At 42.4% G+C, this 24,544-nt stretch overlaps 1 protein-coding gene across 1 annotated transcript in view; it reads left to right on the top strand.

The window, feature by feature from the left end:
• Fam149a (family with sequence similarity 149 member A) overlaps nt 1-24,544 on the top strand; it is a 47,223-nt gene that overhangs the window by 5,722 nt on the left and 16,957 nt on the right. The gene's annotated exons all lie outside the window — the stretch shown is intronic.

Raw genomic sequence — 24,544 nt, forward strand, 5'->3', positions numbered from 1 at the left:
TTCAAACAGTGTAGAGCTTCTACGCAGTGTTACTCAAGTGAAAACAGAACCGTTACTCTGGAAGCGAATAGTTTATACCAGACATCTAATATTAATGACTGTATTTCAGGCAAGGCCATTAGGTGTGTTAAATTGCAAGGACCATCCATGTGTTGGCTTAGAAATCATCCCTTTGTCTGAGGACTCTCCGCAAGCCAGCAAAGGAAAAAGTCTGTATTGCAGAAGTGGATGCTCACAGCCATCCATTGGACAGAACACAGGGTCCCCAATGAAGGAGCTAGAGAAAGTATCCAAGGAGTTGAAGGGGTTTGCAGCCCCCTAGGAGGAATAACAATATGAACTAGCCAGCATCTCCAGAGCTCCCTGGAACGAGACCACAACCAAAGAAAACACATGGTGGGACGTGTGGCTCTAGTTACATATGTAGCAGAGAATGGCCTAGTCTATCATCAATGGGAGGAGAAGCCCTTGGTCCTGTGAAAGTTCTATGCCCCATTATTGGTGAATGACAGGAAGCAAAGTGGCTGGGTTGGTGAGCAGGGGGAGAAGGGGAGGAAATAGGGAGTTTTTTGAGGGGAAACTGGGAAAGGGGATAACATTTGAAATGTAAATAAAGAAGATATCTAATAAAAAAAAGTCTGTATTGAACAAGTCACTAATTTACACATGAACACAATCACTTCATTGCTAAGTCAATACCTTAAAACAAAACAGCTATAATTTTGCAATATTATGTACATTCTAAAGAAGTAGGTGATATATCCCCAAGAAAAGACTTACCTCTGTCAGGTATTTGCTGTGCTTACCCATTTTAACACTTTTGTAAGCACAATGATTGACTGATGTGGACATACCTCAAATACATGCTGTACAAACATTTGAAATAGCAGTTAGAATTCCATTGCCTACCAGTTGCCAAATGCTGGAGGGTGCTTTATATATGTTTCTGGGAGCTCTCAAGTACACAAGGCAGTAATTTATTCCCATTTACAGATGAGGAGACTGGGGCTCAGAAAGTATAAGAAATTTTCCATTTCCATATAACTAATAAAAATGGAAGGTTCAATTCTAGACACTTTTGCATGCAGAAGCCCTCTCTCCACAACACTCACACATGCACGGGCACACACACATGCTTTCATACAACATATACATATACACATACACATACACATACACATACACATACACATATACATATTCATGGAAGTGTTTGCTTCAAGTGGAAAAGACTACTTATTTGTACTTATAAAGAAATGTGTAATAATTTTCCTGGGACAAGCTTATTTTAGTAAGGAAAAAGTCCTGGAAAGCAAGAAGTCACTATAGCAATCTAAAAGTGATTTCTCAAAATAATGTTGCCATTAATGTCAACAAAGACATATATAAGGAGTCTAGTTTTGTCCATGTTGAAGAGCAGACTAAATACCTGCCCCTGTATAGACATATGCTCTTAAAAATAAAAATAAATTGTTTTATAGACCCACTCCTGGTTCATTATATAATACTATTTCTTTTTTCAGATTATGTGCATATAACATGTAAATGTTTCTTATATACTAAGTCAGTGAGTGAGAGAGCACTGGTTCTAGGGGAAAATAAAAAGGAGAGGCAATTAGATGTAGCACAGGCTGGGGAAGGCTGTCTTGTGTGCTGCTGTTTTCTCAACTAGAAGTTTCTCTTAAAGAGGCAGCCGCATTACAATCAAATACTGACTAACTGCATTCTGCCAGGCACCGGTAGACACCCCGAAGGAGGATGTTTCTTTAACCTAACATTTATTTGGGTGATCATTTTTGACCATTGATTTCTAAGATAAATGAAACAGTTTTGAGGATGTAAAAAAAACATTTTTAAAGTTTCAAATATTTAATACCTAGCGATTTTTAAAAGCAAATAACCTTACTCCTTTATAATTATTTTTAATAGAACATTGTCAAAATTACATTGAAAGAAATGAAGATGTAAGAAATAAACACTGACGATAATGACTGGTGAACATAAGTATAGATCCTGGATGCTGTAGCAGCCGCTTCTCGTGGGCAGATTGTGGTTAAAATAAAGTGTGTGCTCTTGCTGGTCTATGTTCGGCAGTTGTTTTTCTGAGTTCTCTCCTCTGGCTCCATTTAATTTCTACTTTGTCTTGACCGAGTGATGGAATTTAACCTTGGGCTTGAATACATTTGCCTCCTGATATAATCCTTTACATGGCTCAGAACTAGACTCATGTACCCTCTAGACTCAATAGTGCTAGATTTTCTGTTAACGATGCTAGCCAATCCAGATCCGACACAGTGACCTCCTGGCTGGCACCATGTCTATATCTGCCCTGCCTACTTAGGAGATATAAATAGCTAATGCTTGTCTTCCCTTCTCCCTTTCATCAAATGCATATTTAATGCCTTCATGTTAAATGGGAAATTTTCTGATACAGTACCCATAGCAGAAAGAAAGATGCCCTGAAGGAGTTTTACCTATTGGTAAAAAAACTATAAAGGGAATTCAGAACGTGAGCTACTTCATGAGACTGTCCTTTCTTTCCGTTCTTTCTGCTGTTCTTTCTTACAATGCTTTGGTTCCTGCCACGCATGCACGCCCACCCTTCTGGGCAACTACAGTCCTCACAGAGAAGAACAGCTCAATCATGGGCAGTGATGTTACTTTTCTGCAGCTGGTAAAGGAAACCTTGGAAACATGAGGAAGACTGTCAGCTGGACAGTGAAGGGGAGGCTCTACCTAGGTGGGATGTAAATATAGCGAGGTGTGTTTCTATTGGGAGGAAGTCAGGAATCACTCGAGGGCCTCTTAGGAAGCTGCTGTCAGGTGGAAGTGAGGTAGCCACACAAGGGACTTAGCACAGCACTGTTAGAACATAGGGCTCCCATACATGTCAGGTAATAAACATTAATATCATTGTTAATAGCCGAAGGAAACTTTGGGAGACATATTAGCTACTTTTCTCACTGCTGTTGCAGAGTTCCTGACAGAATTAACTTAGGAGAGGAAGCCCAGACCAAGGTCAGACTATAGCCCTCAGTGGTCTACAAAGTAGCCTACATCAGCTGGCTGTGCACTAAGTTCCAAACACTCCCCAGCCTCCCCAAATAGCACCATGAGCTGGGGACCAAGAGCTCAAACACAGGAGCCTGTGGGGACAAATCAGAGTCAAACCAGAGCAGACGTGAGGGCCTAGAATAACTAGATGCTTAGACACAAAGACCAAGAAGTAATATGGGATAAAGAAAGAGACCAAAGAAAAACCATAAGAGACCTGCTATATTCTTACATGTGAAGGGTTGTTGGGTCAATAAGACAGCTCAGCCCATAATGATGCTTAGTTACTACCAAGCCTGACAACTTGATATTGATCCCCAGAACTGCAAGTTCTACACCCCTGCACTAACAAGCAAGCAAGCAAGCAAGCAAGCAAGCAAGCAAGCAAGCAAGCAAGCAAGCAAACAAACCAATAAATATGATTTCTTTTTCTAAAGCTTAAAGGATTCCTTCACTGTGTCCTACAAACACCACATTTTCAACAGGACAAGGCAATGGCCCATTCTTCAGCTCCCTGGAAGGCTGAAAAGTGATGTTACAAAAATTTCAACCATGACATTTTTTTGGGTGGCCTTGCCCTTTGGAATGTGGATTTTCGTTTTTAATAATCCTATTCTAATAGTTTCCACAAAGTGGAAGTCATTCCCTGCTATCACCTTCCCTTCCTAATACACATTAAACAGTACTCAGGGATAACTGAGGAAAGCCTATTCCTTACAGCCCAGCAGGATAACTTGATCCACTGCCTTTTCTCACATCTACTCAACTGTGTTACTTACTAGATGGATAGACAGAGTTAACCCCCTGCATCGGCTCCTCTGTGACCTAAGGGTGAGATGGTTGCTGTTGTATATGTTGACTGTTTAATCCCTAAAACATCCTAGACACCACAGCATCATTGAAAAAAATGAAATTATGAAAGATATCTGCAACGCCAGAGGTTACTGAACACTTGAAAGCAATAGCCAAAATGTAACACTGGAGGTGAGGTTAGCCTCTCAGCAATGACACAGGTGGGGGATAGGCACCAAGTTCCTAGCAGCTGTCAACACTTTTTGCCTCTCTTTTGATACCTTTCGGAAGGTTCATGAGCAATCGTTAGCATAATCACATCCCTTAAATCCTCAATCTCCACAGAAGGATAAGGGCTTGCAAGTAAAAAGAGCACTAGATCGTCTATTCCCTTAAACAAGTCATAGATAAAGTTACTTCTAATTTTGGGGGTCAGGGGCAGGTTATACCTTATGGCTGATGTTGACTTAAAAAACTATGATTTGAGATGACTCATGGGTAAGAAGAAATTGTACCCTGTAGCAGTCATTTTAGAAATTTCTGTCTTTTAAAGAGATACTACTGAATGTTACAACCAACCAAAGAAAAAACCCAGAATCTTTTGTGGAAATCCTCAGGACCTGCTGTTACTTTCTTTAGAAAAAAACATAGTAGAAAAAAAAATCACACTTTTATCTTCATCATGGTTAAGAGCTAGTCTCTGTTTAATGGAAACATGTCGTCTACCATGTTCCAGAGCTTGTGATGTTTGTGACTTTTGAGATCAATGTCAAATTCAATGTCTTCCATCCCATTCAGCACATCTCAGTTGGGAGCCTAGTTCGCCCTCTGTGAGTTTAGCATTGCACATGTGTATGTGCTCCAAGATTTGAATCCAACTGCTTGCCGTCCTTGCTGAAAATGCTAGATTTTATCCCACAGCGACTATGAAGAAGGGGGCAACTTGACTTTCTCTATAAGTAATGAATGAGTTATTCTTTACTGCATCATTAGCAAAGATCCCTTTGGAAGATGAATGGGTGTTCACATCACACGCTGTACTGTAATTCCTACAAAACTTCTACTTCCAGCCACCAAAGATGAAGCTGTTTCAGCTGTGAGCAACTGCTAAAGCTCAGAAACTGTAACGTATACTCGGGAGTTCAGGTGAGCTGGAGATCAGCCAGCCTGGCTCTGAAACCCCACTTGGTTCAGATCCTCTCACTTCCTGATTGTGTACATGTAAGGAGTGCAGGGCTCAGCTCAGTCTGCTTTCAGAAATAAATATAATAATCCTCCGTGAGTGTAAGCTGCAAACAATAATTTAGTGCTGTTTACTATGGATAGTGCACACTTACAAAAAAAAGCAGAAATGTTTGTGTGGGGGTGAAACTTTGGTATTTAAAAGCATTCTAAATACAAGAGAGCCGGTGTGGGTTTTAGAATATCAGAGCAGGTTAGACTTTCATACAGGAGGCCTTAGTGCAAGCCACATGGCTATTTCATAAAAATAAAATAATAAAATAACAGCCTATGAGAAGATGTAAAATCCCTAATTTATAAGCACCAATAACATATGCCAAAAAAATACATGAGGATGTAGTATTTAACAAACTCACTGCTAAAGTTTCCTCTACAGATGCAAGAGGGGGGAAAAATGTGTATTTTCTGTCTACCAGACCCTAGTAATCAAATCAGACAGGAGGAGAAAGGGATTTTAAAACATAGGATGACATCATTTTTAGAACCATGAACTGTATTTGTCTCATAGTCAAAACTGTATTTTAGTTCAAAATGTAAACCTAGAGTATAAAAAAAAGACTAATGCCAAGAATCAACAGAACTAAAAGGAAAAATAAATCCATAATTATAGTGGGCAGTTGTGTACATGTAAGTCTTTGGGGTCAGTTTGTTCTTGGAAAATAATAACAATTTCTCGGGAGGAAAATTAACAATTTAATAGTTACTTTAATAGGAAAAATGTATTAAAAGTTATAGTAACAGCTAACAAGGAAGCCTGTTATTGCCATTGGGGAGTAGGAGTGAAGCCAAAAGCAGTTTACATATATGGCTGTTTGGTTATTGCAAAGACAGTACCGTGGATATTGCTGACAAAGTGGCTGGATGCTCACCTGCAGACTCATATGTTGAATCCTTGATCCCCAAGATTTTGAAGTTTTAAAGTGGATTTTCAGGAAGTAATTAAGGGTGGACAGGTGCTGTGTTCCTAATGGGACCCAAGTTCTGGAGAAGAAATGGGGATCTTTCTCCACTCTCCACTGCACAGAGAGAGGCGCACATGTGTGCACCCTGGAAGATGGCGAGCTTCCACAAGCTAAGACATGGACTCCAACCAGAGACCGAGTCACTGGTACCTCAGTCTTGGATTTCCAGCCTCCAGAACTGTTGGCAAAGGGTCCTTTTAGGCTTTCCTGTCTGTGGTATTTTGGTAACACTGCCTTATCTAAGACAATGGCTGTTCTGTTGTATATAGATTAATCGAACAAAATAGTAGACACCATTATTACTCTCTCGTACATGAATATGATGCACTCTAACCAGTTCCAGGCACCCACTACTGGTCTCTCTTATCCATCTTCCTCTTTCCCGTAGATCTTTTCTTGTCCCACCCCTACCTATTCCCACCCCTCTTGCGCGCGCTGCCCAACTCGCCAGCAAGAATAGTGCTGCAACAGGATCCTCCTGCACATGTTTATTGGGAGAGCTAGATTGCAGAGGCGAAGAGACCCCAAGCCCAGGACTGGTGCTGCTTATATAGGCCTAGGAGAGGCGTGTCTCACACCCGGATTGGTTGTGCTTGGGTTATGCTTATCACCTCATTTGCATGGCTACATCTGATTGGTTAACTTGTCTCTCATCTGATTGGTTAACTTGTCTCTCATCTGATTGGTTAATTTTGGTTAATTCTCAAAACCTCATCTTGGCAAAAGAACTTTACTTCCTATGTATGCATGGTGGCCAGCGGAAGCCAGCGCCACCCTGCAACGGCACATGTGGCTTCCCACACACCCCTTTCTACTTTCCTGTCTTAAACATATATTCTCCATATGAGAAAAAAAGTATACCCTTTTTCTTTCTGAACCTAACTAATTTTGCTTAATAGTTCTATCCATTTCCTGCAGAAGAATTTGTGTTTCTGAATTGCTGTCTATGTGATATATATCACCTTTTCTATATGCACTCATCAATAATAATATTTTCAATGGCTCAGAGTCCATTGGATATCTTTTAAAACTTAAGACAAACTCGGTTGCCTATGGTATACCCATCCATACTCAAGACAGGTTCAACTGGATTGTAATTATAAGCAGGAAAGATTACATTATGAATCTTCTAGAACAGTGGTTCTCAACCTGGGGTTGCATATCAGATATCTACATTATGATTCATAACATTAGCAATATCAAAGTTATGGAGTAGCAATGAAAATAATTTTATAGGTGGGGGTCACCTTGGAACTGTATTAAAGGACCGCAGCATTAGTGTCAACTTTTAAGCCAACCTGTACAGGTCTTGTCTACTGGACCTGGGATTTGAGGACCTGACTGGATTGGGTGAACTTCAGTCTAAGGTTATAGACAATGTTGCTGCATATACACAAGTGTGTCAAAGAAAGCAATTATCCCAGGGAGGTTGTTTGAGTCCAAACATCATGATCATAAAAACACGTAAATAAAGATCAGGAAGCAATCCTAAATATTATCAGAGCAGTTTTTCCCCAGAGCCTTTTCAGGACAGACCAATTTAAACACAATTGCCTGACATGCGCTATGGATTCTATCTGGGAAAGCACAAAAGCAAGGCAGAGGCCATAACTTGGTTCAAGGGACACTGAGCATCTGACATCCAACAAGAATAAGTATTTTATAAGTTGAATGTAAATGTTTGCCATCGGAGGAACAAAAATCACATCTAAGAACAATCCAGGGAACAAACTGTATCTGAGGTAAAAGGCCCTCTGCCTTTTTCCTGGGGTCTCTCTCATAGTTCCTCAAGGTGTTGCTCACCGTGAGTCATTTTTTTTTTTGCTTTTTCTATTTCTTTATTGGATATTTTCTTCATTTACATTTCAAATGCTATCCCAAAAGTCCCCTATACCCTCCCCACCGCCCTGCTCCCCTACACACTCACTCCCACTTCTTGGCCCTGGCTTCCCCCTGTACTGGGGCATATAAAGTTTGCTAAACCAAGGGTCCTCTCTTCCCAATGGTGGCTGACTAGGCCATCTTCTGATACATATGCAGCTAGAGACACGAGCTCTGGGGGTACTGGTTAGTTCATATTGTTGTTCCACCTATAGGGTTGTAGACCCCTTTAGCTCCTTGGGTACTTTCTCTAGCTCCTACACTGGGGGCCCTGTGTTCCATCCATGTCTGTATTAGCCAGGCACTGGCAAAGCCTCCCAGGAGACAGCTATATCAGGGTCCTTTCTGCAAAATCTTTCTGGCATATGCAATAGTGTCTGTGTTTGGTGGCTGATTATGGGATGGACCCCTGGGTGGGGCAGTCTCTGGATGGTACTTCCTTTCGACTTAGCTCTAAACTTTGTCTCTGCAATCCATGAGTCATTCTTTTGACTGTATTCTGACACATTAGGAAGGTTGAGAGCCACAGCTCTGCAAGAAAACTTAAAATAATCATTCCTTGGCATAGTTAAAGATTGCTTTACCAACAGGAAAAAAAAACCCTCCTAGTTAAAAACATGCAAGATTTATAAATTGCACTATATTAAAATGCAGAAAATCCTTTCATTAAAGAGACCTCTTAAGGGAAGGGTGTTTTTTTTTTTTAACTATCTCATACATGCTTCATAAGCCAACTAGCCCTGCAATAGTAATTAATTGCCAGAAATAAGGTCTGCCAGAATTTCTTTTTGAGCTGAATTAATGTTTGTTCTGGTTTTACCTGTTATCTCTGTGAAAGACAGAAACCTAATTTGTTACTGGGTAAGGGTTAGAAGCAAAGATCAATGGACCATTCTTAGCACGAGCTTATTAATACTTACACTGAAGTTGTTATCTCAGTACAATATTACATTCCAGCTTTTACTAGTTATAAACATGGTTTTTTTAAGTGTACAGATGTTTTTCTCACTGTCTCATTTAGGGTTACTATTGCTGTGATGAAACACCATGACCAAAGCAGGCTGGGGAGGAAATGGATCCTTTCATTCACAGTCCCATCAAACAGTTCATCCATCGTCAAAAGCTGTGAGGGCAGGAACTCACGCAGGGCAGGAACCTGGAGGCAGGAGCTGATGCAGAGGTCATGGAAGGGTGCTGCTTACTGGCTTGCTTCCTGTGGCTTGCACAGCTTCTTTCATATAGAACCCAGAACCACCAGCCCAAGCATGGCACCACCCAGAATGGGCTGGGTCCTCCTCCATGAATCACTAATTAAGACGGTGGTCTACAGCTGGGTCTTATGAAGGCATTCTCCCAATTGAGGTTCCCTCCTTTCTGATGACCCTATTTTGTGTCAAGCTGACACTGAAATTGCCAGCACAATTGGCCCTTTTTTCAACCTGACACACAAACACATTGCTGTTCTCCTTATACTTCCCCGAGACCATGCGCTAATACCAACACTATACCATAAACACTCCAAATTTTAAAAGTCTTACAGACTTTAAAAATTCTAACCCTTATAAATTTCAATCTCTTTAGAATTCACTCTTAGAATTCAACGGTAGGCCCCTGTGTCGAATAAAAAAAAAAAAAAAGTAAAGATTTTCTTACTTCAAAAGGGAAGAACCAGGGCACAGTCATAATCAAATTCAATCAAAACCAAACTCCCAAAGTGGAAATAGCTCAATGCCTAATTATCTGAATTTACTCACGTTCATACAGGCTTCTCCAAGGAGCTTGGGTCACTTCTCCAGCTCCGCTCTCTGCAGCACAGTTTGTCTCCTAGGTTAGGCCTGTTTCCATGACAACAAGGATGCTCTCCTAGATGGTCATCCCACAGTACTGGCATCTCAAAAGATGCTGGGATCACTCGCTGCAACTGGGCTTTCTTCAGGGATTCAAATCCCGCCATACAATGTCAGGGCTCAGCTGCTCTCTTCATGACCCTTTCTTATACGTTCAGAACCAGTACCACCTGGGTGACTCTTACACCATCAAGTGCCACTGCCAGCACAAGGCACAATCTTGGCCACTTCTGGACCACAGCTTCTGTGTGCTGACCCTGAGGAAACGCTTCCCAGAAGACTTCATCTCAGTGATGCTGGTCTCTTCTTAATCACAGGTGATTCTTCAGTCCTCGCTAGCCAGCATCCATTGTCCCAGCAAGCACAGATTTTATTTGAGTAGTTCTGATCTTATCTAAATTAGAGCCGAGTCTTCAGCTGCAGCCGACCACACACCGCAGACTCTTCACATAGAAGGCCCGGTGGGGTCTTTGCTTTCCTTTGTAATGTCACAAGCCACTGTCCTTAACATCATTACCTTCCAAGCTCTTACAGAACATCTCACTGGGTTCTCAACACTCAGAGGAGTTTTCTATGCCGAAGGTCTCAAGTCCTTCTATAATTTTCCCCAAAAGATGATCAGATCTGTCACAGCAATATCCTACTATGCTGGTACCAATTTGTCTTAGAGTTGCTACTGCTGTAATAAAACCACCATGACTAAAGCAACCTTGGGAGGAAAGGGTACATTTCACTCACAGTTCCATATAAGTGTTCATCATCAAAAGCAGTGAGGGCAGGAACTCATGCAGCGCAGGAACCTGGAGGCAGGATCTGCGGCAGAAGCCGTGGAAGAGTGAATGAAGTGCTTGCTTATCAAAGCTTGCCCAGCCTGCTATCTTACAGAACCCAGAACCATCAGATCAAGGATGGCACCACCCACAATGGACAGGGCCTTCCCACATCATCACAAATTAAGAAGATGCTCTACAGCTGGATCTTAGGGAGACATTTTCTCCATTAAGGTTCCCTGCTTTCAGGTAACTCTAGCGTGTATCAAGCGGACACAAAATTAGCCAGCACTTACACCTACCATGCGTGTGTGCTGAGCCTTAGGAGTCCAGAAGAGGGGGTAGATTCCCTGGAACTAGAGCTATTTTAAACTATCATGTGGATGTTGGGAATCAAACCCTGGTCTCTGAAAGAGCAGCCAGTGCTCTTAACTGCTAAGCCATCTCTCCAGTCCTTTTATTATGGTGAATTTGAGTAAAAGGGAATTCTTTAAAAGCATACTATGCATGTCTAAAACTTAAATCATCAGAAGTAGGAAAAAATTCATTTTTCAAACTCAGGAATTAGAAGGTCTGGTAGCACATGCCTCAAAGACTAGCATTTGGGAGGCTGAGGTAAGATATCATGGTTTAAGGCCAAGAGTAAACTTTGACTTATTTTTGGTGCACCCATCATGGGGGAGTGCTTTTGAGTCAGGATCTCAGTCTGTTTCCAAGACTAGTCCCAAGCCAATGTCTCTAGTCCCAGCCTTCCAAAGTGCTGCAATTAGAAGCATGTATGCGAGATGCTGCTTTTAGCAAAACTTGCCTTTACTTTACATTCTATTAGGAAGAAAACAGCTGAAAAATTTTTTTCTAATCCTTTGTCACTTGGAATTTGAATTTTTCCTTATTGTACTAGATCTTGCAGATTTGCTCAAGTTTTTTAGAAATCATTACTCTCCTAGTGTTTATATAAAAGGAAAAGTACAACCCAAGTGAATTCCTCAAAATTACTAAGTGAATTCATTTATTTCTTTCTCTGCTTGGCATTTGAAGGCAATACCTTTTTTTTGTCTTTTTACCCAATATGGTCTGTGCTGGTAAAATACAATATCATAAGGTAACTATCGGTATGGTAAGGCACTAACATTGTAAGGCACTATCATAAGAATATGCTGAGAATCAGAGCCACACCTACTTTATCTTTGAGCTGCCTTTGCAGCTATGTGAAGTCAGGGTGCATGTGCTCTTGCTGAGGGGTTTGAAGAAGGTTATCTGCTTCACCAGTTAGCTTCTAGTGTGCATATTTGTAACGATTAAACGGGTGTCTTCGTTACTTCATATTGTGTAGCTGTGGGGGAAAAAAACCCAATGACCAAGGCAGCATATAAAAGAAAGAGGTTAATTTGATGCTTTCAGAAGGTTATAGTTCATGATGGTGCCAGGAACAGCTGGGAAGTCACATCTTGATGTGCAACTTGGAGGCAGGGGATTGGGGGGGGGGAGGGAGCATGCAAGGTTGTTGTTGTTGGTGGTGGTGGCACAAACCTTTTGAAACTTAACTCTGCCCCCAATAACACACCTCCTTCTATAAAGCCGCAGCTCCTATCTTTCCCAAACAGTATCACCAATTGGGGACCAACTATTGAAACCTCGGAACCTCTGGAGGCCATTCTTACTCAAACTGCCACACCATGAGTCCTGCATTGTTCCTAGACTTCTTTCAAGTTGGAGATACTCTTGAAAATGGGAGGTGTATTTTTAAATTGTTATAAACACACACACACACACACACACATCAAAATATCATTTTCACTATTTTTAAATGCAATCAGGGCATTGGGTGGATTTTAATGTTGTAACCTCCATCTCCTCGGCCTTTCCACCTGAGTCTTCTCATCCTCCCAAAGAGAATCTATAAATACTTCCATCATCTCTACGTTCAATTCCCAACCCCAACCCCATCCCCATCCACCCAAAAGAAGCACCATTCTGCTTTCTTCCTCTGAATGTGGCTCCTGGAGTTGGCAAATACAGGTAGAACCATGTGTCTTTTTCTTTCTCTCTTTTATACCTCACTTACTTTACTTAGCATCATGCTTTTTCACCTTTATTTTACATGTTTGCACTTATTGTAGGTGCTATACAGAAACGTAACAGTTTAATGAATGTGAAGCAGGGGGTGATGTCTCTTATGTCTCATGACAAGCACTTCAAGGTTCTCACCCAGGTGACTGCTGTCCTGAGAGGCTATGGATGGTGGGCACACCCCCAACTTCTTCTAATTATTTTCTAGTTGACAACGTAAAATGCAGTTGTACATGAAGTTAGAATACATGAAGCATTTTCAGGCCTGGCTTTTTGCTAAGTGCTGTCTGTACACAATGGAGAAGCCCAGACTCTCGATTCTCATGAGGCAGGAAGCACAGACCAAGAGCACAGTCACACCTAGAGTCCTGCAAACTGAGTTCTCCTTTCAGCTTTGCTCAACAAAAGAAAGGCCCTCCAGCAAGAAGAGGAACTTCTGCATTCTGTCAAGGGTACTTTCCCTCAGCCCTAAGTATCCCTTAGCTATCCTGACCTAATGCAGAATCCAGTGGTTCTGGTCTGTGGCTGGAAAGAGCCTTCTTCAGCTCATGTTCCCACCCAAAGACAGAGTAGGTTTTACTTAGGGTGATGGTAGGAAATTATGGGAGGAAGCCTGGCTGACCACTTCATGTGCTAGAGCTAGGGTTAGTGTGGCTGGTTGGGAGTGACCAGTTGTAGACCTCACTTTCTTCTTCTGCAAGAGGAAAGCTTCAGTCAGGCCCTCTTCATCATCCTTGAGTCAAGGGACTAGGGCTGGTAAGATGGCTCAGTAGGTAAGAGTGCTTGCAGCCACACTGGAAGATTTGAGTTAGACCCCCAGGGCACACATGGTGGAAGAAGAGAACCAACTCCTTCAAGTTGTTCTCTGACATTCTCTGGAATGCTTAGGAATATGTGCACATGTATGCGTGTGTGCACACACTCAAGCATGCTTGCATACACACAATCAATCATTCAATCAATAAGCAAGCAAACTAATTATAATAATGAAATAGCTAATATATATTGAAGTTTGAATCCAAGGCTAACTATGACATGATTCCTGGGATCGAGTGCTTTCGTGGGTAGGGTATAGTTGTAACAGGACAGGAAGATAGAACCATAAAACAGTTGAATAAGAGTCATGGTTCTCACGGTCTCAGCTTGGATTCACAGAGAACAGCACCCCTGAGATTTTGTGAGAAACCCAAATTCTCACCCCATAACTGCTGAAATGGAAAGAGAAAGGCAAGGTCTAATGACTTGCATTTTTGGTGAATACTCGGGGGATACAGGTGCAGCTTAAAAATGGAGAACTACAGAACTCAGTTGTGATCGGTGGGAACAGGATCAATGGGCACATTACATCATTGTGTACTAGGCTTCTCTAGACTTGGAACTCACTACAGTACTTAAATTATCTCTGTTTACAGGTTTTTGCGTTGGGTTATGGGTGGAAGCTGAGAGAAAACTCACTCCAGAGACAGAAGCTTAGAAATGAAAGCTTTATTTTCTGTGTGTTCAGGAAGGCAGCAAGTTCAGGATCTGGACTGTGTCCCGAAGGGAGATTGCACATTTTTATACGATGGGAACACAAAACAAGGAGGAGTGGGGTGACCTGTTGCATTGACTAATCATATTTTGGCACAAGGGGTTAAGCAAGGAAGTTAACGTTGATGACTGGACCTTACCTGGGTCACCCGATTTCAGGGTTTTTTACTCAGCTTTTGCAGTCAGGTCCCCTCCTGGACTCTGATCCAGAATTTAGAATGATAAGGGGACATAGGAGTAAACAAGTTGCATGTAGTCAATTAAGTCATGATGGGCAATGCATTTATGACTTGTATGCCTTAGTTTAGATAATCCCTTTTTATTGGTTAGCAGACAAACATGAAACACACAAAGAAGCAGGCTAGGAGATAGTTCTGGGACCTGGGAATGTGAGCTCAGTTTTGTTCTTGAGATGGCTGGACTTAGGAAGCTGTCTCCTTACGTTTGGAAGTTTTTGTGTGTTTGCCATATTTTAACAGGCTCTTGAAGCTAAACAATTGATTTTTAGAAGAGATTATAGAGCAATGGGTGTGAATAGTGATGAATAAAAGCACAGAGTGAGCCTCCTTACATCCTACAGAGATGCTCCACGGAGTTGCTGCAAAACAGTGAGTTTGGGAACTGGGCTTCTTGGTATAAACCTGCCATCCCAGAACTTAGAGGCTCGCTCCTAGGAACAATACAGTTTGGTTCCCATGAGACCCTAGACTCAACATTTTCATGGCTTGATCAATATGTAATCTTATTGATGTGTGTTTGTGTCTATGAGCACACAAGTTATTCACATAAGTGATTCATTAACATAAACCTTACAACCCTTAATAGAAACATACCTTGTGCCAGTAGAAAACTTACCTGACATTGTGGTTTCTTTATACACGGTACAGCATAGCCTTCTTATGCTTACAAACATAATATCCCATTTAAGTCTATACCTGGGAACCATCCTAAGACAAGGATTCACAAGACAAGAATGACATCTTGTGTGATCTCGGCTGGAAGCCCAGGCCCCATGCAGACATGATAATTTTTATGAACATCTGAGCATGTTACAAGTGGCAGGCCCAGTTTTAAGCCCTTGGTAAACATGTGCAATAAATTTAGTAATATGATTATGTGTGAATGAGCATGAAATACTTGAGGTTCGATTTGGATGTCATAAATTTTCGCAAGTAGCTGAATTCACAAATAGTGAACCAGAGAAATCATGAGCATCAACTATGTTTTAACACATCACTCATGTGAAATGATACAGTCATTGTCATCATCTGTAACCTAGGAATTACTACAAAGCTACACTGTCGGGCTGTGCCATTGACATGAAGAAATAAAACCCAGCAATAAAAAATTAGAAAAATTACATCATAACCTGAGAAATTAAACTGTTTGGGTTTTTTTTTTCAGAACTCTACTTTGTGTTGTTTCTTCTTCCATGGTCTCCGTGATAAAATAAGTCTCAAAATTTAAGAAAAAAAGTCGGTTCTTACAGAACTCCATTGGATTCACTTTCCCAATGTTCTAATTTGAAATATGAAATTTCCATTTCTCTGATAAAGCATTGTCATGATGACAATGTCATGTTTCTATCCAACAAATAATGTCCTTTAGAGATTTCACCATCTCCTTTCAGAGTTTGGACAAGTGTTTCATTGTGAGCAATATACGAATCTTGCATCTTTCTGTGATCTTGGGTAAAAGAGTGAACTTCATAGGATTTTATATTTTTTTTTCTCTTTGTAACAAGTCTTAGAGTTTTCCATTTGTGAGCGCTTCTCGGGTTAGCAATTAGTTTGTTGCTAAATAATGCAGCCCATAGAGTCGTCATGTCTGGCGGTGTACCCTGCAGATTGAATTACACGTTGAATACGCCATGCAGCTACCGTCCCCCAGACACCGGCATCTCCGCCTTAACCCTCGGTGTGTTTGTGGGGCAAATAGACCGTGCCACCAGAGAGAAGAACTAGTAAGTAAGGTTAAGTGAGGGCAAACCTTGTGAATCTCAGAACTGAGAAGAGTAGAAGTGGGACCTCTCCCTGCTCAGGAACACATGATCATGACACCCCACTGAGAAGACCATGACAATCTGTCAGGTAGGGAAAATACCCAGAGTCCTTCCCCATGCAAATAGAGCATTCCTGGCATCTCAAAACTGAGCATCTAGCCCTGGATCCCACCCTACTCCTCAATGTTCATAAAGCTCCTGCCCACATGGAATAAAGTGCACAAGTCATTTTTACCGAGAATGGTCTGAGAGTTTTACTGAGATGTAAACACTTGGGGAAGAGGTTTCTTTCCGGAAGCATTAATCATTGAACCTCGGACCTGCCTGACTGGACAGGCTCCGCACCGCACCGCACCGACACACACGACACACCGCTCACCACCGCCAGCCTCAATCACCTCTGCCGCTGACACTGGCACTGCTGTGGTAGTGGATGAGACCCAGGACCCCGGCTACCTGTCTTGGGCAGGCCACCCAAACCTCTTTGCTTCCCTTCTAAGAACTGTAACACTTCTGGTTTTCCTAGCCTGATGGAGACTCGGGAAACCTATTTGTCCTGATTCTGTAGAGGAAGATGTTAAGTTTCAAACCTAGACAAACAACTGGGGTACCTATTTAGCATATTAAAACAGACCTGGCTGCCAGTTCTCCCAGCATCCCTCAGTTCCTACTTGTTACAGGGTATGGATGTCACACCCTGCCCTGTAACCTGAACTCTCCAGTCCAGAGGCTGGGCTGCCCTTTGTCCAGAGGCTTTCCCCTATTTAATCCAGCCATTTTGGCTACCTGCCCTTTTTGTACCTTTGGCCTCCTGGCTGCAGCGCCTGGTTCTCCTCTCTCTCCATCTCTTCCCCTCCCGGCTCTCCTCTCAGGGTCACTATCACTCTGGACTCTCCCAGATGTGTCTGTCTCTGGCTATATCTCTCCCACATGTCTATAATAAACTTTCTCCACCGTAACCAGGAGTAGCCATGTGCCTTCCTTTCCTTTTTACTTCTTTTTTTTTTCTCATTCACAATAAATGGTTATGAAACACGAATACTGTCTTATACCTAGCACTGAGAGCAGGGTCTGACAAAGGAGACATGCTTTCGAAATGTTAGTAAATGTTGTGGAACATATTTGTTGTATGTAAATAAAAGAAGCAGAGAAGGAAAAGAACTCCACTGCAATGAATTCAGTTAATGAGTTTGAGATGAATCTTTATAAAGTAGATATATAAGGTCAGACTGGGCCAGTGTGTATAAAACCTCTTGCCCCTGACATTTTACACAATGTTGCTGACCTTGCTTGTCCCTTCTGTATGGGAGAGGAGCTTCACTCAGGATAAGATGAAGCTTCTGGTCCTACTTGCCTGACAAATTGCAAGCTCTCCATCCACCCTGTGGTAGATTCTAATGCGAAGGCACTTCCTGTGTGCTGGGTGTGCCAGGTAATTACCACAGAAAGAGCGGTTCCAGATCTGAACAAGATTCTCCATCCCTTCTGGGATGAAAACTAGTAAATCCTAAATCTTGAAAAACAAACAAAACCAAAAAAAGAAACAAAACCTCAAAGGTAAAGCAGTATCAAAAACTGTGTAAGGAAACTAACAACTAAAAGGGACGTGGCGCCACCTATTGGATTTTTCTTTGAGCCTTAGGCCACAATATTTTCATATCAGAGTCTTGGCTAAACAGTAATTGGGGAAAAGAATAAGGAAGATTAGTACAAATATTAAGTATTAGTTTTCAAATTTAACAGTAATTTCATATTTAAGGAGGCTCTATTTTTAACATCTATTATTAAGGTACATTTGTGACAATGAGCCACTCGCCATTGGTGTTACTAGTGACTGAACTCATTCCCCCCCCGCCCCCCGTTTTCACCAGAGTATTAGGTATTAGTCAGTGTTCTTCAGAGAAATAGAACCAATTGGAAGGGGTGTGTGTGTGTGTGTGTTTCTGTGTGTGTGTATATATGTGTGTGTGTCTGTGTGTGTGTCTGTGTGTGTGTGTGTGTGTATGTGTGTGTGTGTCTGTGTGTGTGTAGTTGTGCTTATAAATGAGCATTCATTTGCACATATGTATTCCCTTGTCTTCTGGGCAGTGGTGGGTGGTCTGGGTCCACTGGATAAGAGGATTTCTATCACTTCATTACTTAAGCAGGAAGCATTGTTCTAGGTTTTGAAGTTGGAACAAAGATAGATGTGAACTAAATGCTACAGAAATAAATGAAAGTGGAACTGTTCGGGTGCTGAACAGAACCCTCGGGAAATAGGAGTCAGGGTAAGAGCTATGCATAATTGAGGAGTCCTGGCCTAGGCGTGCATTAGATGGCCATCATTTCAGTTCAGACCTTGCACTTTGGGTGTCGAAGGCTCTGAAGGTAAGACTGTCTCCCTAGGCAACACTAGGAGGTGGGCTCTGTTCAGGAATCAGATTCTACACAGCAATGAAGCTGAAGTCAAAGGTTTGGCTTATAAAGACCTCAGAAAGAGGCTGAAGTGTTTTCCTATATCACATGATCTTCAAAGATCCTAAAACTCCTATCAGAAGGCTTGGCATTCACCAAAAGGCCAACTCACAAATGACGGTATGGCTTAGGAGGAACACAATGAAATCTGATGAATTTTAAGTAAACGACAGTGTGCTACAGGGGAGTCGTGTTGGAGGAGTAGTGGAGAGAACCACTCACTGACTTGGACTAAAAGGAAGCAGGACCTCTTACCCAGAGTTCTGGGAGAAACCTGCTGAATAGGTAGGTTGCAATAGCACCAGCAAGCACTTCGGCATTTGATGATGAGAACAAAGACTGGAAACAGAGAGTAGGATAAGGGCCCGGAAGATGGCAGAGAGCAGAAGTGAGTATTCATGGGGAACTGTCGGCAAGTGCCTGCCTTTGCTGCGTTTGTTAAACAAGAAGGTCAACAAGGTTATCCTATCCCTGCAAGAACCTCCGTTGTTCTCATCTGTGTAGAAGGCTGGTGGCTCCTCTCGAAACTGGGGCTTTGAGAACCAAAGCCATGGTGGTTCTGGAAGCCCTCAAAGGCTCTGCCATCCATTCCATATGCCAATAAAAGGAATGGTAAAAGTAAAGATGAGTAATGTTTAAAAAAAAAATCAGGAAGGAATTTTATTCAGTGCGTCCACATTGGGAAGGGAGCCCGAGAAAGGAGTCCAAAGACCCCACATTCATCCTCTGGATCCCGACACGAGTTTCAGATTTAAACAGAAGAAGCTGAGCAAGGCCCAAGACCGTGGTATGTCATTTTAGGGATCCAAAATTTAGGAGAATGGCTTATCTGTGCGTGCCTCCAGCTAAAGTAAAGGTGACCGACACGAGATGAAAACAAGAAATATCAGTTTTCACCAATCGGCCCTTGGGCCCAAGAGACGAGGCTGTACTCATCAGCACTAAGAGTTGCGAGCGCCTGTTTGAGCTGTTTGTTCACAGGTATGTGATGCGAAGGGAATGTCCTGTAAGCAGCTGTCCCACCCACGTCTGGATGTGCTGAGAGCAGGGACTTAGGAGGACTGCTGTGGATCCAAGATGGCTGCCGACTGGGACATTCTTCCCGATGAGATGTGCGGTTCACTTCCACGCCTTCAATTCCATGACCGCTTTAATTATTGTATGTATCAGAAGTGTCACCACCCCGAGTCAGGCCGGGCTTTGATGGAGTAGACAGTGTCTAGCTTCTTGGTGTCCCATGCGACTGTGTTGTTTGGTAGCCATCCTGCTGGCGGAACTATTTGAAGTCTTGAGACTTCACAAAAGGGATGTTCAACTAAAAGCAGGCTTTTAGCCACACGTGAGTCACTTCTCGATCTAATTGGGTGCACACCTGCATGAAGTCCTCGTGGATCCTCCAGACCCCATCAGCCACCAGGCAAAAATCTGAGCCACCTCACAAGGAACAGAAAGCAAGTCTTGACAGCATGTCTGGATTCTGCAGATTGTGAACATGTGGAAATGAGTTTTTAGTCTTTTAAAATATATTTTTAAATTAAAATACATATACATTATTTAACCCATCCCTTTCCTCCCCTGACCCTTCTCACTCTCAAATTAAAGCCACATTTATTTATTTTTTCAAATTGTTCTTATATATACAGCTGTCTATATAAGTGTATGTATATATGTATAAATGTTCCTAATTACATAAGTAAAATCTGCTCGGTCCATATAATATTACTTCTATGTATATGATTTTAAGACTGACCATTTGTTAGTGGATAACCATTTGGGGGCTCTACCCTGAGGAAGGCTATTTCTCCCTCTCTTGGCATTTCTTAGTTGTCTGTAGCTCTTTGAGGGTACCAATACTGGGCATGCTAACGTGAAAGGGTGGGGGGCTCTCATGGGGCCTCAACCTTGGTGTTTTTAGTTTGATTTTTGTGCAGATGGAGGCTGCACTCAGGCCTCCAGAGAAGCAGTTTACCACAGATCTGCATAGGTCTAGAACTACTGTTTCATTCCAGGAATAAGTTTGTGATATATTGATATTTAAAAGTAGATATCTGGGACGTACACATACATACTCACACCCATGCACACACATACAGACACATATGCATGCACATGCATTTGCACATACACTCATATGCTCACACACACACACACACACACACATGAATGTGGTAATTCACTTTCGTAATCCCCAGTGGTCACTCAAGAGGCTGAAACAACAGGATCGCTATGATTGGAACTAGCCTTGGCTACATAGTCAGTCCCTGACCAACTTGGGCTACAAGGAGAGAGACCATCTCAAAACACGCAAGGAAACAAACACATGCATTAATAAACCAATGAGTCGATCAGCAAAGACGCTCTGTGGTTTACAGTAAAATGATTGTTTTGCGTGACTTTGAGGATCTGTTTGCAGAAGCAGAGACTGCACAGCAAAAGATGCTGATCTTGTGTATTATCAGACCTAAAGCTCTAATTAATCTTGCATTTACTAGATCGAGGCCTTGATTATTTTAAACCTCTCTTTGCCTTCTCACCTGAAACCTTGCATCTCATTGATGCTGGCAGGAAGGATGTGAAATCTTGTAGAGTTCTTTGCCTTTCTCTCAGGATTCTAAATGCTATTTTGGAGAAGCTAGGCTGGAAATATCAGGGCTTGGAAATTCAGTATTTTAGAGAGGACTGTGGGGTTGGCTCAGGGAGACCACCAAAACCTCTGGTCTCTGGATACAGAAATCTGTGATCTGCAGGAGCAGTGGCCAGCTTTTCCGGAGGTCCTGGCCAGAAAGGGCGGGAAGGGGCGGGGAGTGCTGGCCACGATTCTGCCCACTGCAGTCGGGGCCGAGGCAGGAGGCAGGAAGGATGGGAGAGTTGGGAGACCTCGCTGTGGCGTCCAGCCTCTGTTGGATCTGAGGGTCCGGAGCCGGAAGCCGTGCCCGGAGCCCCGGGATCCGCCGCGCCCATGGGCCCCGCCAGCGCCGCTGGCTGCGTCTCTGCCGGCTCGCGGGTCCCGGACACTCCGCGGGTTCAGCGCTAGCGGGGCTCGGGGCTTAGGGCTGGGCGGGCGCGGAGCTGAGGTCCCGGGGATCCGGGGACATGCTGCAGCCCTTGCCCTGCGTGAGAACGGCGCGGACAACCACCGCGCAGTGCTGCCCAGGCCTCGAGGCTCCCGGCCCGGCCTGTGGGACAAGAGCCAGAGCCTGAGGCTGATTGTAATTGGGTAAGTTCACCCAGGCTGGGTGTAAGGAGTTCTAGATTACGGCTTGGTTTTGTGAGAAGTGCGTGATTTTTCCCCCTGCCTGCAAAGGCGAAATACATCTGGTGTGTGCGTTCCTTCTTCCGGCATTCATTCATGAAATTGTAGCATGCTGGCACCAGCAGGCCTTCCCAAGTGACGTCGCTTCTTCACTCAGAGACGCATTACTGCGTACCAGAAGGTACAGTCCCCAGAACTAAGGTAGCTTCTTAGATTTCGAAGGATCATTTCTCTCCCCTTGGGTGTGTTTGCTACACAGTTGAAAACCAGATCCCTGCTGGTTTTAATTCAGGGGTAGAGTGCTTGCCTGGCTTGCATGAAGAGGCCCTTGCTCAACTTCCAGAACACAGAAAGAAAACAACACACACACACACACACACACACACACACACACACACACACACACACACTTGACAATCCTGCATTTTAATCTAAAGACTGTACCTACTTCAAATACTCCTTTCAGACAGAGAAATGGTGTTTTGAAGGGTGTAAGGACTGTTACTTGTACCTCCACGGGGCAGTTTGACATCCATTCCCCCCCACCCTGCCAGGTTTGCAGGTTCTCAGAAATCCACCTAAATCAACCAATCAATCAATCAATCAACCAATCAATCAAACCAGATTGTGTGGAGTCTCTGGAGGAACTCCTGGAGATCAGTAGTCAGGCTAACTTCCACATGTGTGCGTTATGGCTCCATTTAGCCCACCTCAGGGGAGCCCACATCTTGGTTTCAAATGTGCACACAAGAAAGCTGTTCCTAGCTCTAGAATGTAAGCATAAGGAAAGGACTAACATAAAACTATCAAATGTCTAGGTATTGAGTATCATGAGTTTAACAGACATCGCACAGGGTATAAGTTCTAAAGTACTTACAGGATAGGATATGTCCTGTAAGTTTGCATATTTAGTTCAAGGAGTGGACAGTTCATAGGGGATTAAGATGTTCAAAGTTATGCATGGAACCAGTGTTTGGCTAGAGAACAGAGAAACCGAAGGACTAAACCCTAATAATTGCATAACCCAAGAAGCAAAAGACGCTTGTAATTTATATTCTACTTACAATTCCCATATTTATAGCTCTAATTCTCAATAATTCTACAACCATTAATTCAATTTCACTTTTATGAAATAAAACCCCAGCAGTACTCACAATAACTTCCCTTATTTTATTATCTTTAGGAGGCCTTCCACCATTGACAGGATTTTTACCAAAATGAGTAATCATCACAGAACTAATAAAAAATAACTGCTTAATTTGTCATGTCAGCACTCTCCATCCTGCGGTGAGCTGCATCCTATCTGCTCCATGCACTTGGGATCGATGCTTCTAGGATGAGGGGAAGATGGCCGCTGTGTTGTTAGTTTGCAGATGTGTGTGTGTGTGTGTGTGTGTGTGTGTGTGTGTGTGTGTGTGTGTGTGTGTGTGTGTTGAGCCACAGGGAAGAGAAGTCCATGGGTGAGTCTGCTATGAAGAAGGCCTCAGAGAGAAAACCGCTAGTCTCCCATCACGGACGCCATCATCCAACTGGATGGCATGTTAGCTCGAATCTAACTTATGCTCTTTACTGTTCAAAATACAGCTACTTGACATAATATTTAGTTGGTCTTTGAAAAGCTGGTTTATAAGAATTTACCTAAAAGTTACCTAAAAGTTGAATCACAATGTGATTTTAAAGTCAACTTAGAAACATCTGAACAGTGCTAATAGAAAGTGTTTTATCGGCATGGGAGCTGGGTGGAGGGTGTGGCTCAGTGGCAGAGCATTTGCCTTACACAAAGACCTTCTGGATTCAAGCCCAAGCAACATGAGAGAGAGAGAGAGAGAGAGAGAGAGAGAGAGAGAGAGAGAGAGAGAGAGAGAGAGAGAGAGAGACCATAAAGTCTTGCAGTATGCTAACTTCTTTTTTCTGCTTCTTTTTAATATCTTTGCCTCAGAATTATTTAACTGAACTTAAGACAGACAGGTGGTAGGAATGGAAAATGACACCATTCTGTTAATCATTGTACAAAAACCACATCAGTAGATGGCAGATATTCTTAGCTAATCTCTGCAGATAAGTATTAATTTTTAAAAGAATCCCTTTCTCTTCAGCGAACTTTAAGTAGGTGTGTAAAGGCAGGGTATTTTCCATTTATATTAAAATTCAAATGTTAAAAGTTAGCTACTATTTTAATTAAAAGCAAGGCCAGCTTTTATCTTTAAAGCATGCCAAATGTTGTCTTTGTTTGAAATCCTGAAAGTCCAAGCCTCCCCACCCCCATCTTAAGTTTGCTTTACTTATATGGAATTTATGATTTTTACTAGCAAGACAAATGGCTCACTGCTAAACATGAAGAAGATATCTTGATAAAGGAGAAGTAAATGTTTTAGAAGGTTCATTTAATGATTAACATGAACTGGGCCACACTGGTTTAATAGTTTACTTAGATTTTTAGATACTTTGAGTTTTCATTAAGTTTTAATATTTTGAGCCCTTGAAAATCTAGAATGCACACCAGACAGTAGTAAAATTACATGTTTGAATGGCTTCTAAGTGATTCAGATCGTTTGGTGGATTTCAGAATTGATAAGGGATTAATGATCTCTGACTGGCATGCTCACTGGGTTTTATAAGGGACCTGGTTAAAGAACAGCAGGACCCTAGCTCATTCTCCAGTTACCAATTGAGCCTTAGGCCTTGGG

This window comes from Mus caroli, unplaced genomic scaffold (genome assembly GCF_978045245.1).
Source record: "Mus caroli unplaced genomic scaffold, Mus_caroli_1 scaffold_10, whole genome shotgun sequence".
In the NCBI taxonomy this organism is placed as follows: Eukaryota; Metazoa; Chordata; class Mammalia; order Rodentia; family Muridae; genus Mus; species Mus caroli.